Below are 6538 nucleotides of genomic sequence, written 5' to 3'. Positions count from 1 at the left end.
CCAAGAAAGGAATCTACCCACAATTCCATGCTTAGCTTTAAAGGTTTATAGGAAATGTACTAACTCTGTGAAAGACATAATCTACCATAATTTATACCCCTAGCCATTAGAGGAACCACACAGAGGGTCAGAGAGATGGCTTAACAGAGAGAGGTGTGCCTACAAGCCTGATGCCCTGAGTTCAATTCCTGGATCCCACAGAGTGACAGAAAAAAAACCAACTCCTGGGAGTTGTTTTATGACCTACACACACACACACTGTAGCACATGCATGACTGCACACTTGTGCGTGCACACACACACGTGCACATGGAGGACTATATGGCTTGTGTACCCCCACACATATGCACACACAAACTTGTGCATGCACCCACATATACACATGAATGCACAAACACACTTTCACACATTTTCACACATGCACAAACAACACACTCATTCATGTACATACACAACAGATGTAGTATTTTTAAAGAACACAAGACTGAGTCAATGTTTGAAAAATCAACTAATGTAATTTACCACAACAGCAGCATAAAGGGCGAAACCCACATGATCATACCAACTACAGAAAAGGCATTCTAGAAAAACCCAAATCCGTTTGTTTGTTTATTTGTTTGTTTGTTTGTTTGTTTGTTTTTAATTCTTAGCAAACTAGTAAGAGAAAGAAGTCCCTCAGCTTCACGGTAAAGCACCTGCAAAAGCCTACAGCTGATGTCGAACTTGGCAGTGTGGCACTGGATGCTTCTCTATGAGACCAAGATGAAGACAAGGACACTGCCTACGCTCCTAACCCACAGCACACGGAAGCCTCAGCTAGTACAATAAGAAAAGAAAACACAAAGAGCATAGATTCTAAGGGAAGAAATAAAACCGTTTTTACTCAGAGTTGACACGGTTATCTATAAAGAAAATCCCAACAAATCCACGCATGGGCACAGACACAAACCTTGAAGAGCTACAGGCAATCACAGCAGGGTCGAGGGTGCAGCGTTCAGACACAGAAACCAGTAGCTTTCCCATGAGCCAACAATAAACTACTGGAACTTAAATTTTAAGTGCAATAGCATCTATGAGAGCACCAAGAATGAAATACTTAGGTGCAAATATGACAAAATATACTGGGATCTGTAAACAGAAAACTACAAATCTCTAATAAAAAAAAAAATCAAACTAAAGAATATCCGAATAAGTGGAGGTCTCTTCTGTGATCATAGATGCTCAATATTCTTTTCATTTTTACCCACAGATTCCATACAACTGCAAACAGAAAACATCTCAGCGGGCTGTTGTGTAGATATCGACAAACTGATTCTAACGTTGATTGAAAAGACAAAAGGCCACAAGAGCCAGAGCATTCTTGGTTTAAAAAAATAAATAAAAGCAGTCACGGGGCTGGCATTAAGACTTGCTATAAGGCCATCTGCAGTGGGAAGAGAAGAGGCTAACAGATCAATAGAGCAGAGGGAGCAAGAAGACTGAGACCCACACAAACCCAGTCAGCCGATCTCCCACTGCAGTTCATTAGAACTTGAGTGCTGTCCCATCAGACAGTGCTGGAGAACTAATGCAGACCCATATGCAAAGAAGAAAGGAGGAGGGGTGGAGGGCAAGGAGGAGCGGGAAGGGGATGAGTTGGAAGAGGAGAAAGAAGAGAGATGTGGAAGCTGAAGAAGCCCTGAGTGAATGTGTGTACTTCGACGTGAGCCAGGCCATGTCAAAGACCAAGGCCTTGGACTCATGGGAAAGTATCGAAGGACCCATGGGAAATGGGCAACGCCTCCTTCCATATATGAATCAAGCTTGGAAAGGTGAAGCCTTCCTCTGGTCTGAGTACAAGTTCTTATAGGGATTGATCAGTGTGTGCAAAAGCTAGGGACTACACCTTCCTCTTCCTGAACATCTGCAGCTAGAGAATGCTCACCTACAGAGACCTCCTCCAGAGACTTGCCAACTCTTCTCCCTGTACTGTACCTAAGAAACACACTGAGGTTCTGAGTGGTTGTGGTAATTTGTGCCACACCACCAGTGTTCATAGCCCACCCAAGCCCAGCTTGTCTGTGGCTGTCATTTCTTTCATGTCTGTTTTTCCTCATTCCCCCTGTAGCCCCTAGCCAGGGTTCCAGGACTAAGCTTTGAGGGATGTGCAGAGAAGGCAAAAGAGAAGTTGGGAGAGGAAAGAAAATGAAAAGGGGGAGGAGGAGGAAGAGGAGGAAGAGGAGGAAGAGAAGGAAGAGGAGGAGGAGGAGGAAGATGAGAAGGAGGAAGATGAGGAGGAGGAAGAGAAGGAGGAAGAAGAGAAGGAGGAGGGAGAGAAGGAGGAGGAAGAGAAGGAGGAGGGAGAGAAGGAGGAGGAAGAGAAGGAGGAGGGAGAGAAGGAGGAGGGAGAGAAGGAGGAGGGAGAGAAGGAGGAGGAAGAGAATGAGGAGGAAGAGAAGGAGGAGGGAGAGAAGGAGGGAGGAGGAGGAGGAGGAGGCATCAGCTAAGAATAGATACTACATTTTCCATAAAAACTAATTCAAAATAGATTGTGAGCCAACTTTAAAGCTACCAAACTTCTAGAAGGAAAGAAACAACAGAAATCCCAGGGGACCCAGGATTTGATGATGACTTTTTTTTTCTCAGAATTCACGTTTAATAGGTACTTTTAAAAAAAAAAAAAAAAAAAGAAAGAAAAGGAAAAAAAAGAATTAACAGGTTGGTTTCTGTGACTGATATAAGATGGTCTGCCCAAAACACAGCTCAGACCATTACCAATAGTGGAAGAAAGGCTACCCACACCCAGCCCTGTAGAAAAGGCTTATCTGGAATCATATCACATCATGTGTATAAGCATGAGTGGAATACAAGAGACTTTCTTCTGGCTGCTCAATGCTGCTTGGCAGAAAAATGGTCCAGTGCTCACTTCTGCTTAGAGAAATACTCTTTGCTCTTTTGGACATCAGGCTTGATGGTATCACTGTCAGGTTTCCAGCCAGCTGGGCACACTTCACCATGTTTGTCAGTGAACTGGAAGGCCTGGACTAGTCTCAGAACTTCATCCACAGAGCAGCCAACAGGAAGATCATTTATTGTTATCTGGCAAAGGGTACCTTTATCATCAATAATAAAGAGGCCCCTGAAAGAGATACCTTCATCAGCCTTTGGGACTCCATAATCCTGAGCTAGGGTGTGCTTGGGATCTGATATTAAGGGAATGTTCATGGGTCCCAATCCTCCTTGTTTCTTGGGTGTGTTAATCCATGCCAGATGACAGAAGTGAGAATCCACAGAAGCTCCAATCACTTGGCAGTTAAGATTCTTAAATTCTTCTGCTCTATCACTGAAAGCAATGATCTCCATGGGACACACAAAAGTAAAGTCAAGAGGGTAAAAGAAGAACACAACATATTTTCCTTTGTAATCACTTAGGCTGATATCTTTGAATTGTCCATCTGGCAGAACAGCTGTAGCTTTGAAGTTGGGAGCAGGATACCCAATTTTTGCATTTCCTGAAGACATCTTGCTATCAGCAGGGTGGAGTCACAGGTCTCAGGAATAGAACCAACCGTGAGAACGCAGGAAGAGGTCCAATGATGACTTTTTAAACACAGCATCCTAAGCTGGGTTCATGAAAAACTGGATTCATTAGCATACTAAACTTGGTTGAAGTTCAAAACTTCTAAGCTAGAGAGGTGGCTCTGTGGCTGGGAATGCATTCTGCTCTTGCAGAGGACCCACGTTCTGTTACCAGCACCCACATAAGGCAGCTCACAAACACCCTTCACTCCAGCTCTAAAGGATCCCACGCCACCTGCTGGATTGTGTGAGCACTGCACTCACACATGCATATACACTCACACAGAGGCCTGTACCTAAATAAAGGTAAAATATATTTTTTAAAAAGTTTAACATATCCAATTTTTTGGGGGGTTATTTTTTTATTAGATATTTTATTTACACTTCAGATGCCATCCCCTTTCCCCATTCCCCCCCTTAGAAAACCCCTATCCCATGCCCCCTTTTCCTTTTTGCATTTATACATTTTTTAAATAATTTTAATCATAAGCATTATAAGTTTGGAATTGTTCAGTCAGAGGTGTAACCCACTGACCAACCTAGATATAACGACTATCTTTGACTGGTGGAGATACATGAATATCTGCCTCCCTGTCTCCCCCCTCTTTCTCTCTTTCATCACCTAGCTTCTCCTATCCTTCTTCTCCTCCTCTTCTTACTCCTTTTCTTCCTCTCAGTACTCCTCCTACCTTAGCTCCTCCTGCACATCACCCTTCCTGTTAAAATGAAACTTTTCTCTCAAAATACAATTAGAGCATAATTATGCCAATTTGTACCAGTGAGGTACAAGATAGTCCTAATACCCAGTCCATCATTTTGTTGACTAACCAGCACCTCTGTCATCTATCCTAACTAAAACATTTACTTCTGAACCTGGCTTTAGGATGAATGTCAGCTGACGACCATCCACTCAAATCTTTTCTCTTACGGTAAATAGCTATAAGTTTTCAACCCCGTCAGAAATCCAGAATGACTGAGTTAACTATAATTGTGGGAAGCACAAAGCATAGCTTCTAAAACTTAGCCAATTTATAGAGACCTCTGAACACCTGAAAAGCCCCTATACTACCGAACGTTGGAGCATCAAATCTTCAGCCTTCTGGCCCAGAATCATCTGACAGACCTTGGTGATGCAGGATTATTAAGGACTGATTACTCTGTCTAGGCAGATATAATCAGTCGACTATTCTGCATGTGTGTCCTTTTCTGGACAGTAATTTGACTGTAGATGAAGAGAGGCAATTCTTGCCTAGTGGCTGTTACCACACAACTGGAGTAACTTCAAGGATGCTCAATTTCTTCTTAGAATCCACGACAGGAAGCTGTCAGGAGCAGACAGGTCTCTAATCAATATGAACATTAATATATAAATATTTGTAGCATCAGTTCTATGGACTTCTGATGTTTTGAAAACCAACTATCCATGTAAGGTAACCTGGACTGTTTTCTGTTAACTCCTCTCAGCTATTTCTAAGTAAAATATGGAAAGCACCCTAACAATAAACTCAAAAATATGAATTTGCTATAGTCCCTTAACTCATAGGTTAACTGTCCCAAATCAGTTAAAAAAGTTAAAAAAGGGCTGGGTCTAGGTATTGTATTCCTAGATGTGTTATACAGGCACAATGCCCATGAGTGTATCAATATTCATCTCATTTTTATATTAATAAGAGGCTCGTACCAATGAAAACCTTAAATTTGAGATCAAAGTAAATTTTGTACCATTTAAGAATTTATAACTTCATCTTGATAATAATTATACAGATTTCTACCAGTAGGTTATGGCTATGCAGTAAGTCCTAGCTAATCCCCCCTGTTCCAACAAAACCACTACTTGTCCCTAGAAAGACAGACCATTATTAACCACATTAGTCCCCAAGCTCAGGGAATAGGGGCGCTGACTCTTCTTTAACTTCTTCAAGCTGATTAAGGGCGTTGAGATTTTAGAAGAGGGGTTGGGGGAGAGTAAGTTGATAAGCCTCTGATGCTGTGTCTTCACTGAATCTAGATGGAATTCCAGGACATCAGAGGTTTGGGCAGGTCTGCTCAGTATGCTTGATGAGTAGATACACCAAGGCTGTGTATTCTGCAATATACAATTCTCAGAACAAGTTTTAGTATCAAGAAAAGAAAAAAAAAATCCCACCCCCAGGGGCCTGACATTTTTTTTAAAGATGTTGGTTCTGAAGACTTTTTTTTTCCCCCGCTTCTTAAAATTGGTTGTAGTATTTACGTTTCAGATTTTATCCCCTTAGCCTACTTCCTCCCACCACCCAGAAACCTATCCCATCCCCCTCCTCATGCTTCTATGAGGCAGTGACCACACCTACCACCCTCACTATCCCCTCCCCGCCCTCACATACCCCCCCCCACTGTGTGTTCATTCATTCATTTTTCATTCATTTTTTTTTATGAGACCAAGAAACTCCTCTCCCACCTATGTCTGACAGGGCCATCCTCCCCTACATATACCTCTGGAGTCTTGGGTCCCTCCCTATGTGTTCCCAGGCTGGTGGTTTAGACCCTGGGGGGCTCTGGTTGTTTGGTATTGTTGCTTTCCACCTGGGGTCAATAACCCTTTCTGCTCCTTCAGTCCTCTCACTAAGTTCTCCATTGGGAAACCCCTGATCATATCAGTGGTTAATTGTGAACATTGTCCTCTGAGTGTTTTAGTCTTTGGCTGACCTCTAAGGAGACAGCTATATCATGTTCCTCACATTATGCACTTCCAGCCATCCACAACAGTGTTTAGATTAGGTGGCTGTACATGGGGTGAATACCCAGGTGGAAAGGTCTCCTGATGGCCCCTCCTTCAGTTTCTGTTCCATGTTTTGTTTCCCTATTTGCTCCCTTGAGCATTTTTATTTCTCGTTCTAAGTAGAACTGAGGCATCCCCTCTTGGTCTTCTTTCTTCATGAGCTTCATGTGGTCTGTGGGTTGAGTCTTCGCTAATCCAAGCTTTTGGGCTAACATCCGTGGA

At 42.7% G+C, this 6538-nt stretch overlaps 1 pseudogene; it reads right to left on the bottom strand.

Moving 5' to 3' along the window:
• Positions 1–2867: 2867 nt before the first annotated feature.
• On the bottom strand, positions 2868–3560 carry LOC143436610 (peroxiredoxin-1 pseudogene; annotated as a pseudogene).
• Between the last annotated feature and the right edge of the window lie 2978 nt (positions 3561–6538).

The sequence above is a fragment of the Arvicanthis niloticus genome, chromosome 23 (genome assembly GCF_011762505.2).
Source record: "Arvicanthis niloticus isolate mArvNil1 chromosome 23, mArvNil1.pat.X, whole genome shotgun sequence".
NCBI lineage: Eukaryota > Metazoa > Chordata > Mammalia > Rodentia > Muridae > Arvicanthis > Arvicanthis niloticus.
Note: the sequence above shows the minus strand (reverse complement) of the source record. Positions and strands in the feature narration are given on the sequence as shown.